Source organism: Oreochromis niloticus, linkage group LG9, assembly GCF_001858045.2.
Source record: "Oreochromis niloticus isolate F11D_XX linkage group LG9, O_niloticus_UMD_NMBU, whole genome shotgun sequence".
NCBI classification, from domain to species: Eukaryota; Metazoa; Chordata; class Actinopteri; order Cichliformes; family Cichlidae; genus Oreochromis; species Oreochromis niloticus.
The window spans coordinates 9,186,613-9,200,181 of NC_031974.2; the positions used below are offsets into that span (position 1 = coordinate 9,186,613).

At 42.2% G+C, this 13,569-nt stretch overlaps 1 protein-coding gene across 4 annotated transcripts in view; it reads right to left on the bottom strand.

Moving 5' to 3' along the window:
- LOC100705732 (cadherin-20) overlaps nt 1–13,569 on the bottom strand; it is a 100,396-nt gene that overhangs the window by 36,212 nt on the left and 50,615 nt on the right. The window contains exon 1 of one of the 4 annotated variants that reach the window (XM_003439304.4): nt 1,450–1,704. The exons of the other annotated variants lie outside the window; for them this stretch is intronic. The gene's annotated coding sequence lies outside the window, so the exon portion shown is untranslated. Of the gene's footprint in view, nt 1–1,449; nt 1,705–13,569 lie in introns of those variants that run through there. 4 annotated transcript variants of the gene reach the window in all.

Genomic DNA, 13,569 nt, shown 5'->3' on the forward strand with positions numbered 1-13,569 from the left:
AGCTGGCTCACAGGGCGAGCCTTCAAAGGCAGCATCGAGCTAAGAGGGGGGGGGTGTGTGCAATCTGGCCGAACTCTCTCAAGATCACACAGTTGTTTGTGTGCTGGTATGAATATAAGTTCACAGCATGCCTGTGTGTGTGTGCCCATCAGGCTGCTACCCTGTATTCGCCTTCCTTCCTCCAACCTTGGACCCCCTCAGGACACAGATGCTGGCGTGGGCCCGGCTTTGAACCCGCTTCTTTAATTGTGGGGTGCTCGGCCCGTGCAGCTGTGCACGCCGCTACCGCTGCGCCGCAACGAGCGTCTCCCTCCCTGCGGCTCGTTTACTGTAAGGTGCTTTTAATTACTCCTCCCTCTCTCCACACTCTGCTTCTCTTTGTGTTCTGGCTGAGTTTCAGAAGTTTAAAATAATCCATTCACCCTTTCATCATTCTTCCCTCTTTTTCAACATCTGTGCTACTGTACCGCTCGAGCTTATTTTTAACTTTCCATAAGGTTCTTTCATTCCATCTCTACTGTAGTTTTGGCCTCTATCTCCTCCTCCGATGCACATTCAGTTCATTCATCGCTCAGTAGAGGCCATAAAAGGAGCCTTGTCATTTATTGAGAAATTAAATCACACAAACTGGCATTCATCCCGGGCACTGGTGCATGGAAATGATGTCACAGTTCATAAGCGTCATCTGGAAAAGTTTGCAATCAGTGTCGCAAATTAAACCGCGGCGTCTTGGGGACGGATCCTTTCAAATTAGCAGCTGGAGAAGCCCCCGCTCCTCGTTAGGCCCATTTCCTGTGCTGGAAATGTCATTTGAGAAACCTGAACGGTGTTGTGAATATGGATTCCAGCGCTCGATGCTCATCTTTCACAGAATCCTGCTCCTGATAATGGCAAGAAAAGCCGGTCAGCTCCTGCGAGGACGCACCTGCCAATCTGGTATCTTATTTGTGGGCCTTACAAGAGAGGCGATAGCTTAATGGGTTTGATAGTGGGGAGAAAAAAAAAAGCCCTCATCTTGAGAAACTAGAACCTCGACTCAGGCTGTCGAATGAGGTCTGAATGCCAAACAGTGGTCCTTTAAAAGCAGATAGGCATTCCTCTCCTTCGGCATGACTTGTTTGAAGCAGCGACAGCGCAGACGTGCTGAGAATTGGAGCTACGGAAAGTTTGTTTTGCCCCCCCTCTGCTAAAAAAATACTCACCATGACCTACTTTTGACAGCCACATGCGTGTTTCTCTAAGCACTCCCTATCAATTAATGCATACCAAAAGAAATTCCAACTATCGATCGGATGGTGCAGTTACTGCTGAGGAATCCCCAGTGGCACTTACACCATCCCTAACTGTACCCTGTTTACAGCTTGAAAGTGTTATTGGCACAGTTCAAAACGTGACCGGTGAAAGTCACACACACATACACACAGACGCACACTAAAATCTATGCCTTACCTTTTTAACTTTATTCCTCCTTCTGCTCGTTTTTCTCCTCCTTTTATCTCTTTGTTCTTCTTTTCCCTGCGCGCTTGCTAAATTTGCCTTGTAAAAGTTGTGAGAGCTTTTGCCTGCAGTGAATCAGCTTCCCTAAAGTCACCCTGAGTCCACACTCCGTCTCTCACTGGCCTCTTTGTAAAGTTTCCCTTCTCTCCATCTGTATATATAAATAAATATAGATCTTCTGGTGCTGCCTGTGTACTCCGTCTCCACTGCTTTCTGCCTCTCATGCCTGTCTGCACACTCTCATCCCGGGTGTTGCTTATCTGGGAACCCAATCAGACTAAAGGACCAATTGTCCCTCTCTTTACAATCAGTGGGACGACCTCCCCCCGGCTCCAGCGTAATCCAGCAATCTACAACCTTGGTCAGTGGGTAGAGAAGAGGTGGAGAAAGAGGACGGGAGCGGTGGGGGCTCTGAGAGCAGGATAGGGGTGAAATTACAGCGGGAGGGGGGTGCAAAATCAGGCAAGCAAAGGATGGAGGAATGAGACGAGAGAGGCATGAGGTAGGTGGTAGATAGTATGCTGTGGAGGGGCGTGCAACCCATTTCATCTCGGGGTATTTGCAAGTGAATAAAGTGGCCAATGTGGAGTGGAACAACATGGGCTGAGTGTGGCAACTGCCAGGGGTGCAAGATCACCGACTAGAAAAGCAGAAAAAGGATGGAGGACAAAGAGGAAAATGCCGGCAAACCTGCCTTAATGCATTTTAATGAGCCGGTGTTGTACACCGCTGGATCTGTAGAGGGATTTATGGGCATGAAAGATGAAGCTTTACACTGCATTATATTCCGCTGCTCGCCCGGTCAGAGTCAAAGCAATTAGTTTTCCAAATTGGCAAAAAGAGCCAGAAAAAAATCAGGCGCACGCCAATACACACAATAAGCGCAGCGGAAGATTAGTCATGGTCACGGAGATCTGATCCCTGTTTAGCGCCGACAGAGAGAAAATAGCAGCGTTTCATTTAAGCAATCATGGAATTAATGCAGAGGTTCTCAGAGTCGAGTCTCTTGCATATTTCTCCTCAGGAGGAGGACAGCGAAACTGAAATCATATTGGAGATGTACTCAACCATGTTTAAACAGAAATGAGAATATATTGCACAGAAAGTGTTCTAGGCAGCAGCTTGGCTTCCTATTTTCCTCTTTCATTACACAGTTTGAACTGTTTACATATTGTATTTACAGACAAAGTAAAGTGATGGAGCAAAGTTTATCCACTGTTCCCTCTGGGACAACTATGCTCTTTTTTTTTTCCACTCGACAGCCCTTTGACTCTCCTTAATCTTCCTGACAGAGTAATTTGGTGTGTTGTACAGCTCTAAAAATACAGATGAAGGCTGTTGTCACCCACCGAGCCAGATGGTCAAAAGGTTGCACTTCTCCATCGGTTCAATATGTTTTTTCTCTCTCCCACTCTGTCCCTTTCAATATGTCTTCTTTCTCATTTGGCAGGTCATTCTTCTTCACCAACGACCCCTCTCCCCTCCTTTGCTGCCCTCCCCGTCGTCTTTGTCTCTTTGAAGACCTGACTGGTTAGCGCCCCGGCCAATCTGTTAGCGAATGCTTGACTGGACCCCCGGAAAAAAGGCAGGGGCTCCCTCTTTGTTGGAGAGGGTGGCATTCAGGCACACTGAACAACACCTTCCATCACTGTGGCAGAGCAGAGGATAATAATTGGCAGAACAAATTGAACCTATAGGACTTATGGAAGGGCCTCTGTCTGTGTTGGTGGACGTCTGGAGAACAAGTCCCTTTGGGCACCCGTCACAATGGCCCAGACCTGCTGTTTAAATAGATTGGATACAGCTATGTTCTGCATGTTGCCAGACTTTGGTTCTGTTGTGATATGCGGGATGTTATAAGGATACGCTGCTTTTCATGCATCGGATAACATACGCCTTCTCTTAACGTTTTTAAAGGCCGTGACTTGTTGTGTCACCTCAGTGCACCTTTCGCCACAACTTACAACAAACGGAGGCGTTCGTGAGGAAAGCAGATGTCATGGTTGTTAGACTTGCAGAGAAGTTCAGGGTTTTGGTGCGACACCACTAATTGCTTTATTAATTGTTTTTCAGTCTTTTGCCAAACTTTAGAGAAGCAACTCAAAACAAAGCTGCATTGTTGATTCCCTTTTTGTTGCACTTTAAATTATTTTAATGTGCTAGTTGGATGTAACACGATCCACATTGTATCTACGATTGTTAAAAATTTCCTTTCTTACACACAATGACATGCAACAATCACGCAAAACTGTCAAAGTGCTAGCTTTGTTCTTGACATTTTACAATCAACTGACTGATGTTGGAATGAGTGACAACCCCCAAAATTAGACAATGCAGTTCATCCAGTGGCCACCAGGAGCTGCTTCCAAAAGTGAGTCAACCCCATACATCTATGCTAGCTAATATTCCACTATAAAAAAAAAACCTTCTGGGGTGATTTTCTTATTCATCCAGTTTAAATTTGATCAAGTATTATGCAACATAAAGCCCCGTCCACACTGGAAGCTGTTTGCTTGCTGCGCATCACTTTGTATCTAATAGCTGGTCTGCATGCTCCATCAGGCCATTTTACCATCTCTCGTGTATTTACCATGCTGTCGCACTTCATGTTTCTGTAATTATTGTGCAAACAAGAAAATGACTAAATATATTAGATATTACAAGAAGATATTATGAGCACTCACGGGATAGTGATTAGGTTGACTGCAATTGAATTTACAACCTACCAGTTTGTTGCGTTGGGCGCACTGGCCTGCACAGCCCACAAACGCCACATTGTGATGACATAAAACAACCAAAATAAATAAATTAAAAAAAATTTCTTTAAGTTAAAAATGACTTTGTTTGGTTTTAATAGTGAATAGTGAAAGGGTTTGAGCCATAGGGGGTTCTTTTTGTTGCTTTAGTAAAAGTGCTCTCCAGGAGAAATTGGCTGCAACCATCTCTCCGACTGCACTATTTTTTGTGTAAGCTGAAGAGCTCTGAAAACAACTTTTCAGATAGCCCAAATATTGTTTCTCAGAAAAAGCCTTGGGTTGGCTTTGAGACAGACATTCACAAGGCCACCCTTCTAGAAGGGAAAGTAAGAAACCTAGACTTAATAAACCCCGCTCTTCCACATTAAAATAGCTCTCAATACTGCCATGCTTCAGAGAGCCGATTAAAAATAATGACAAAGCTAAGGTCCCAAAGAAGTGATGGAAAAAAAACCAGCCCGGGAAGGTAAAACCCGGCTTCTTTACTCTCACTTATCATGTAACAGCTTTCAGATGGAATAACCTAAACAAAATTCAGCCAGTCTCACTCAGCGTATCGCTTTGCCACCACAACCACCACAAGGAGAAAGCATGAAAGAGGGTTAGGTTTCAGAAGAACAAGATGAGAGAGCTCCAGAGAGAGGGAGCAAAGCCTCCATGTCATCTAAGATAAGAGGAGCAGCTCTCTTCCCTTCTGCCCGAGATTAGAAATGGCATGGAGCAGAACAAGCCTGAGTACAAAGAGCTCTTCTGTGTCTTTGGGGTGCACAGTCAAGCCTTTTCATGTCTGATTTTGGCTACGGGTCGAAACAAAGGGAAATTAGACGGGGAAGTCATTGTGTCTTTGTAGAGAGAGAGAGACACACACACATGTGAAGGAGGATTTGTGTACGCAAGCCAAGTTGCGGTAACCTTTACAGTAATTGGTAGAAAAGACAAAAATAAGATGTTTGGCCTTAATTGTGAGGCATCAGAATTGGCACGGGGTCGAAAGAGTGAACCGTGACATTAAGTGCCTGCCTGGCTTCATCTGGCTTCCTGCTTCTCGTGCTATTGTCTCAGATAAGCTGCCTCTTTCCAGATCCCATTTTCCCGGTGACCTTTTCACCATTTCCCCCTCTCGTGTCTGAGCTACGCCACCTCAGCAGGGTATTGACTTTCACTCCACCGTGTTAAACTTCGCCATCCGTGTACGCCTTGTTGCCGAGCCTCCGCTGTGACAAGAGGCGGCATTCTGTTTGGGATAAAAGGCTCCCCGGGCTGTTTGATGCCGTATTCCAGCGGGAATAGGCAGGGACTTGGCCTTGATGAGCTGACAGGAGCTGCGGAGACGTGGGGGCCTCGAAGCAGCAGGACCACAAACCTCAGGAACAGTGTGTCTTACTCTGATATTTACCCCTCCCTGTTCTGTCATTCCCCATAACCCCTACTCTGCGCTCTGTCCCTGTGACCCTGTCTGCAAGGCTGAATTTGAAAGACTGGAGCAACTTTTTGAAGTAGGAATTAAGGATGAGCACATGCGTTGTGACTGATGCAAGCAACAAACACGAATGCGTGCAGAACATGAAATGCCTGAATTATGAATGTATTCTGTCTGCAATGCTACTCCTGCTTAATTATTTACACGAAGCCAACAAAATGAATATAGAAAGAAGAAAGGAATACATGCTTCTCCAAATGAAAAATAGCATCCTGTTCAACAGTATTTTAAATCACACGCTGGCAGCATCTGGTAACTTTTGCATAAGCATAAAAAATATTTTCTTGAGTCTGAGTCCTGATCTCCACTTCCTAGAGTAAACAAAATAACAATTAGGTTGAGTGTGCGCGCTCCATTACATGTTAGGTATGCCGGAGGCAGCGACACACATGACAAATACCTTCTTTTGTTGGTTTCTGTGTGTTTGTAGTTCCACACTGATCCACTGATCAGAGAAAAAGAAATAGTTCAGCGGGGGTTTAAACAACACCATCCGCCACTTTCTTCCACCTTGAAACAAACTCGACTTATCATAGTGGTTCCTTTCAAAGCTTTGTGCATGAAAAGTTTTTCGGCTAAATAAATGTGATGAATCCAAAAAGAAGAAAAGAGCATCATCTTCTAAAACTCGTGCTGCCCAGTCTTGGCTGACTCCTCGTTAGTCGGAAAAAATGAAAACAATTAGGTTGATTATGAAGTCCTCGCTTCAGCTGAAGTCTAACTCGTGAGGTCTGTCACAGCATAGCATTTTTTACCCCTGTCACCTGGCAACTAAAAGCTTCAAAGGACCCGTTCATCTCAGAAGGTCTACGATCCAAAAAACCCGAGCTGTGCCTGCTGCTGTATTCTTGCAAACAGACTGTCTGGAGGTCAGAGATTCTTGGGCTGCAGCAGTGAACCCTTTTACCAAAGAACATGACTTTTTCATCAGTGCACTTAACAATTATGTTGAAGAATCCCATTTTGGTGACTTTTCAAGCTGCTACTGTATAAAAGGTACTCGCATATTTTATGTGTGTGTCTGGTTTCGTGTAGCTTCGTAAGCAACAACCAGCCTCTGTGCAGCCTTGCAGTGTACGCCAAACGGCATTAGTGTCAAACTTCCTGCATGAAGAGGGGGGAATAACAAGACACACCAGAGAGGTAAAGCACAGATAACAGGAAATAGTGATGCATCAGGGAGCTGAATATAATAATCAGCTATTAATTAAGGGATAATCATTTCAGCTTGCATATAGTAAAGTCAAAAACCCTTATACAGATACATTTTCAAAATTGTAAATGAGCTACCAGTCTACAACAGTCACACTTGGAGCTTAAAGGTAACACTAATGTGAGCATGCTGACATGCTCAGGCTAAAAATACCAGAAATGTCTGACTCGCAGTCCAACTCAAGTCACAGGTTAATGTAATCTGTGATGTACAGGAAGAGAGTGATGAATTTTGTTGTCATGGGTTGGCAGTATTGCACAAACGAATAGGAATTAAAATCCACTGAGAAGTCAAGGAAGCACCCAAACAGTCAAATCCAGTACAAATTAATCTTGTTTCACTAAAGTCTGACCAATAATGTATAAGAAGTAGCAAATACTGGGAACATGAGAAAGTGCCGAAGAAAGTAACAAATGTGACTTTGAAGACCTATTAGATGATCATTGTGTTTAAGTGTGAAATTCTGACCAATCCTGTGGGAGAAGTAATGCTTTGTGAATTGTGGATGGAGGAATGATGCCTCAACATCATAAGAGCTCATCAGCCATTTGGCTGGATGAGCTAAAAATGTTGTTAATTAGGTAGCCTACTAAGAGACACTAAAATTTAGCTATGCCAGAATAACACAAAGTGGGCAAGCCCGAGCTGAACTCAACTATGAAGTGAGTGATTGAAGCGACTACCAATGGAATCAGAGAATATCACTGCTTGCCAGATGATGGAGTGGGAGATACATAAAGGGGCGACGCAATTCTAGATTGGCATACATGCTATAGTGAAACTATATTTGAATGGATGCACAATGTGATGATAAAAGGGGTCAATCTGACTGAAAAATCAAGGATTCTACCCTCACCTTTGCTAATGACTTCCTGTTTTTTACGCTACATCCACTATTCTTACTGTCTGTAGTAAAAATACTTGTTTGTATACATGTAATCTTAACTAAATCATCCTAAAATTTGGATGTTTATTCTCAAATTAACAAAACAACCCTAATCTGGAAAGGGACATGAATAGATATAACATTTTATGGTTATCAAGTTAAAAAAAAAATCAGACAGTCACTCAAATTCATCCTCTGGGGAACATGAATGTCTTAAGCAGATATCATGGCAAGTCACTTAACAGTTGCTGAGACATTACTCTTCAAACCTGAAACTGATAATGGTGCGATTGGGAAATCACTAATAACCAAAATTATTAGGGTTCACCCTCAGGGGAACATGAATGCCTGCACCAGATCTCATGGTTATCCATTAGAAAGTTGATCTTTCTATTTATGGCAAATGTCAACCTCACGGTGGCTTTAGGGAAAATGTTTTAAGATTACAGCACTCGTTAGGATTCACCCTCTGGGAAACATGAATGTCTGAAGGTTGTGGGCTAAATGTCTGAAAGGATAACATTTTCATTGCTTGAGAAGCTACTTTGGCTAAAAAAGAAAATACAATTTTACAAGGGCACATTTAATCAGGACTATTTCATTTTTCAGTGTAGTTTTATGTATTTTGATCTAGGTGCTTCTTATAGGGGATTATTGGATTGCTGGGTTTCTATCTATAATGTAGGGCTTAAGCTTACCCTTTAAAAAGCCCTGACTTGACTATTGTTGTGAATTGGTGCCATATAAATAACTAATGAACTGAACTGACAAGAAAGCTGCCAGCTTCTTTCTATTTCAGTGTTTTCAAGACAAATTAATATGTTTTTTGGCAGTCTGTTTCAAGTTGTAGTAAAAAGTTTTCGTCTAGTGCATACTGAATAATGAATTTACTGTATAGTTACACTGATTCTCACAAAGAGAAAATGGAGTGAACAGGCAAAAGTGAAAGAGCACAGGAAAACAAAGAAAGGCTGCTTGATTTGTGGAAAAATCTGGCACCTGTTTTTCTCGCTGATTTAATAATGTTCCCATTAACTCCATGCCCGGTTGACAGCCCAGAGGTTGGTGACAGACTGATCTGAAATCATCTCTCTCTGACTCTTCTAATGACTCTACTGCTGTGCTCAGCTCTACACCGAAGTAGGAATCTGGGCTGCTGAATCTGGAGGCGTAGCTGAGACGTCACCATCAGTTATTTCTAAAGAACAGTCTTTTTTGTGCTGGATAGACAGTCACGGAAAGCAAAGAAGAATTTTAATACCTCATTTACGGAGCTGACAAAAACTATCCTGAGAATGTGGAAACATTTGGTATTGACGAACGTAGAAGAAAGCAGGCCTACGCTCCTAAAGTCGGAATTAATTGCCATCACTTTGGCTGCTGCCATGAATGAGTTTTTTTAAAGGTGACACTTCTGGGACTGATCTGGGCATTATCTGTAGGAAAATTAATCCAGAATTCATCCCCCGTGCACAAAATGGGATAATGTGACACCTCCACATTCACCAAATTGACATCTTCGAATTTAGTAGAGATGCTGAAGTCAGGGAGTCAGTGTGACATGGCCTATTAGGAGCAGGATCGTGTCAGGGGACTTTAAAGTTCACTGGAAAAGTGACCCAGTGCATGAACCATCTCCTATTTCAGTAATGGTAAATTTCATTACCTAAAAACAGATGAAGAAAATGCATCACAGAAAGCACATCAAAGTTTTACACTTTATTCTGCAGTGGAGCATCAATCGAATCTAATCTCAAAGAGCTCCAAAACTCATCTGTGTTTATAATCGAGCAGTCAGGAAGCCCATCAGCTAGTCTGCAGCGGCTGTTTTTCAGGGCATCTAAGTTCAAGACGTCCTGTTTGTTTAGTAATGGAGATAAATATGAAAGAGCTAATAAAAACCTAAATTATTATCAGATGATACCAGTGGTTTTGAGATTTCCTTCTGGTGAAAGCATTCACACTCATAATAAACTTTTTTCCTCTAAGAATGCAAATTCAAAGACTACAAGTGGAATCAGAAAACTTAAGGAACTAAAATTCGTGGCCATTTCCCATTGATTCCACCATATATGCAGATATCCATTCATAGAGATCAGCATTTATGCATTATCACCAGATCCCTGTAACGTTCTTCACCCCTCTCACCTTTGTAGCTGTTGCAGATACTTTATTCACTATATCCACTTTTATAAAGTAATATATATGCTGTTTTTTTAAGATTTATTTTTGGGATTTAGGATAGTAAAGAGGATAGACAGTGACAGTGAGAACTTTGACCCTTTAGTGAGCTGTAGGTCTGCTAGAATGCTCTAGTCTAGACTGTTTTTTTCTGTAGTATAAAGATTACAAAGTCCCTGTCCTAAGATTTTATCTTGGGTTTCTTTTACTCCTTTGTTTTCCAGGGTAGTTACCATACTTGTTATATCCTACTTTAAAGGACTGCTTCCTAGCTGACTTCACCACAAGGTTTTGTCTTGTTCTGTGTGTAATCCCCAGTTAGTCCTCAGTATTTATGTAGTGCTGTCTTCTCTTTGTCACAACGTCTGCTCCTGGTCAAATTCCCTTGTGGCGTTTGAATTCCCTTTTTAGACTTTGATGCACTGGACTTATTAAACGTAATTTTCTGTTGCACATTCTGCAAATAAAAGTTGAGTCTTTGCTGAATTCCAGTGTTTTCACTTTGCTGCAGTGACAATGACATTACATCCAGGTGTGGTTAAAGGAGGAAGAGGATAGAAGTAGTTAGGTTTTTAATTTATTTGGTGTTCAGACTTGTCTGATATGTTATAAGTGATGTGAGCTGGCAATGGATAGTGCATTGAATTTTATCCCAATTTAATAAGTGCTTTGTGAAGATGATTTATAAGAGTTCAGTAACACTTTCCTCCCAAATCCAATTGCAAATGAACACCTTTGACAGACAGTGACAGTAATAGATGATGGACCTTCCATCAAAGCCAAGTGGTTTGCTACAAAGCAGAAAAACATGCAAGTTATTGTGTCTTTTGTTGTCCCCTTTGTGTCTTTTGTTACCTCAGCAAACACTGCAGATCTTCGACTCTGTCCAGTAATCAATTAGATTATCTCTGCTTTCAGAGCAGCTCTGTCTTTAAGAAATATTTTAAGCAGAAAAACAAACTCAAGTTTGCTCATAGGTTCAATTCCCTCTACAGCCAGCATACGTCCATCAACAACCATGTGTGCTGTCAAAGTGTCCTTGAGCGAGACGCCAAATCCCAAACTGCTCAGTCATGCAATATAAATCACTGTGAGCTCTGAAGGATTTTATTATCTCCATCCCTGATATTATGAAGCTTAAAACAAAAGAACAACACAAAAGAATGTGTTTCTTGTTTCAAAGGGACACTGGGGTATTTTTTTTAAAGTCAAGTGGATATGAGGACAGCTGAACCTTACGTAGCAGCCTTCAGTCCCGGAGCACGCCAGACTAAGCTTTGTGCCGTAATGCAAGGCGACACGCCAGCGAAGATGAGAGGAAAAACAATTGACAGAGTTTTTGTTACATCTTTAATTACAGGCCTCGTGTTTGTCTTGTTCAAATGAGGGCCATGGGGAGAGGGGGCTCTCTCAGTCTGATCTGCTCTAGCGTCTGTGAAATAAATGGCCAGACCTCCCATCTCCTCGGGACTTATGGACCTCTAACAAAACACGTGGCTGGAGAGAAGGTGCTGTATATCAGAGCAAGCACATTCTGCAACTCATCTGCTTCGGTGCATTTTGCATGTATCTGCCAACCTTCGCAAGAAGACAGTGTGGATGTCTTCGAAGATGAGGCCTGCACGGAGAATCCACGAGGCGTGAAGTGTACCTGGGAAGCTGGGGAGGAAAAGGCATGCAACTGAGTCCCCTGTATATGCAGCGAGTTCAGATGTGCCTGCTGGGACAGGTATGGGATCTGGGTTTCTGCCGCCAGTTAGATCCAAGGCTGTGTCAAAGGAGATGATCCGCGGCTAATATGCAGCTGTCTGACCCTATTACCTTTAGTGGCAGGGCCAGGCTGCTGCCGCCCAGAACTCCTCCAGTCCTTCAGAAGAAATTTAGTCTGGCTTTTAAACATGCTCTGCCTCCATGCACTCTGTACAAGTATTTGTATCTGCATTGAGGGTTTAAAGTGTGCTGCAGCGATCCAGAACATCACCTTCAGTTAATGAGTAATTAAATCTGATAGACAGTTTAATACAAAACATTGTCAAGCGAGCCATGGAGGAAATAATGTCACCCCAGGCCCTACCTGCACACTCTGCACATCATTTTTTAACTTCTCATCCCTGTCATGTGTCAGCAGACACAAATATAAAGAAAGCTGTGGTCACAGAACCTCAGAATCTAGCTAGCTCAGCACACAACAAAGACACAGTTGCTGTATTTTCCAAGGAGACCTAAAGGTTAATAAGGGTCAGGGTTACTTTAGCTCGCAGCAAACTTTTAAGCGATTTTTATCAGATTTGACTAGATAGGCCTTCACATGCAGATTTTATGTCCCGCTGAAAGCAAGTTAATTTAGTGCTTTAAATGCATTTTAGTATGGGTGCTGAGTAGCACGACTAGCTTCTGGAAGGGCTCTGTTACGAGACATTAATTTGAATTTAAGTTGGCAATGTTCTTTAGTAACGCTTGCCAAGATCCACCTTTATACTAGTTTTTACTGGGAACTGTAGGGGCTGGAAAGTAGACGTGATTGCTCATGTAACACCTGCATACATCATGCAGTATATATTGTAGAATGCAGTTGGCTAAATCCACAAGGATTAGTAAACCTCAGAGCAGCAGCAGAAACAGCACAGGTCAGCCTGCCAACAAAGAAAATTGGCTGGAGCTAACAGTAGAAATTATCTTGCTTATTTGTGATTCAATTTTCAATTCAATTTTATTTATATAGCACCAAATCACAACAACATGTGCCTCAAGGGACTTTATATTGTCAGGTAAAGACCCTACAATAATACAGAGGAAACCCCAACAATCATATGAACCCCTATGAGCACGGGGGTTCAACAGTGGGGAAAGAAAAACTCCCTCCATTTTTAAGTATCCAATTCCCAACTTTAACTTCTACTTGCTCAAAGAAATCTCTTTTGTTTAATTTGTTTGGGTTACATACGTAAGAAAATGTGGTCTCGAACTGCATCTACACTCAAAGCTTTGAAGCTGATCGTTCATTCCAGACTCTGGTTGGTAACCCTCTAATACAATTACTACCAGGTCATATGTCAATCAATGGTATCCTATGTGCTGATTGAAAGTTGCTTGCCTGGGATTTCAAAAGAAAGTTGATCCTGGTTTCACCCACTTTACATCACCGTTGATATTTTCACCTATAACTGCTCAAAGTCACTGAATGTGATTGACTTTATATGGTCACTTCTGGTGTGGACGTAGCTTCAGTGGCTGATCATTACTGCAAAGATGGTCACATATAATTTAGTCTGGGAGTATATTACCCTACTAAGATCTAAGTTCTGGAGAAAAAAACTAAAAGGACCTTTTTTTCGTCCTGTGTGCCAAGACTTTGGAGAACATTTTCCAAAAGCCAAATAAGCCTCCTTCTAGATATCATACAGTTAGGGATAAGGTTTAGTTGTCATTATGGTTGGATACTGAACTCGAAAGTCCATGACAACTTCACTCACACTGTAAAATGTAATATTGTGTTTAATTAAAAATATTAAATAGGCTGAACTCAATTTTTATCAATTTGTTATTAGAACTCAAT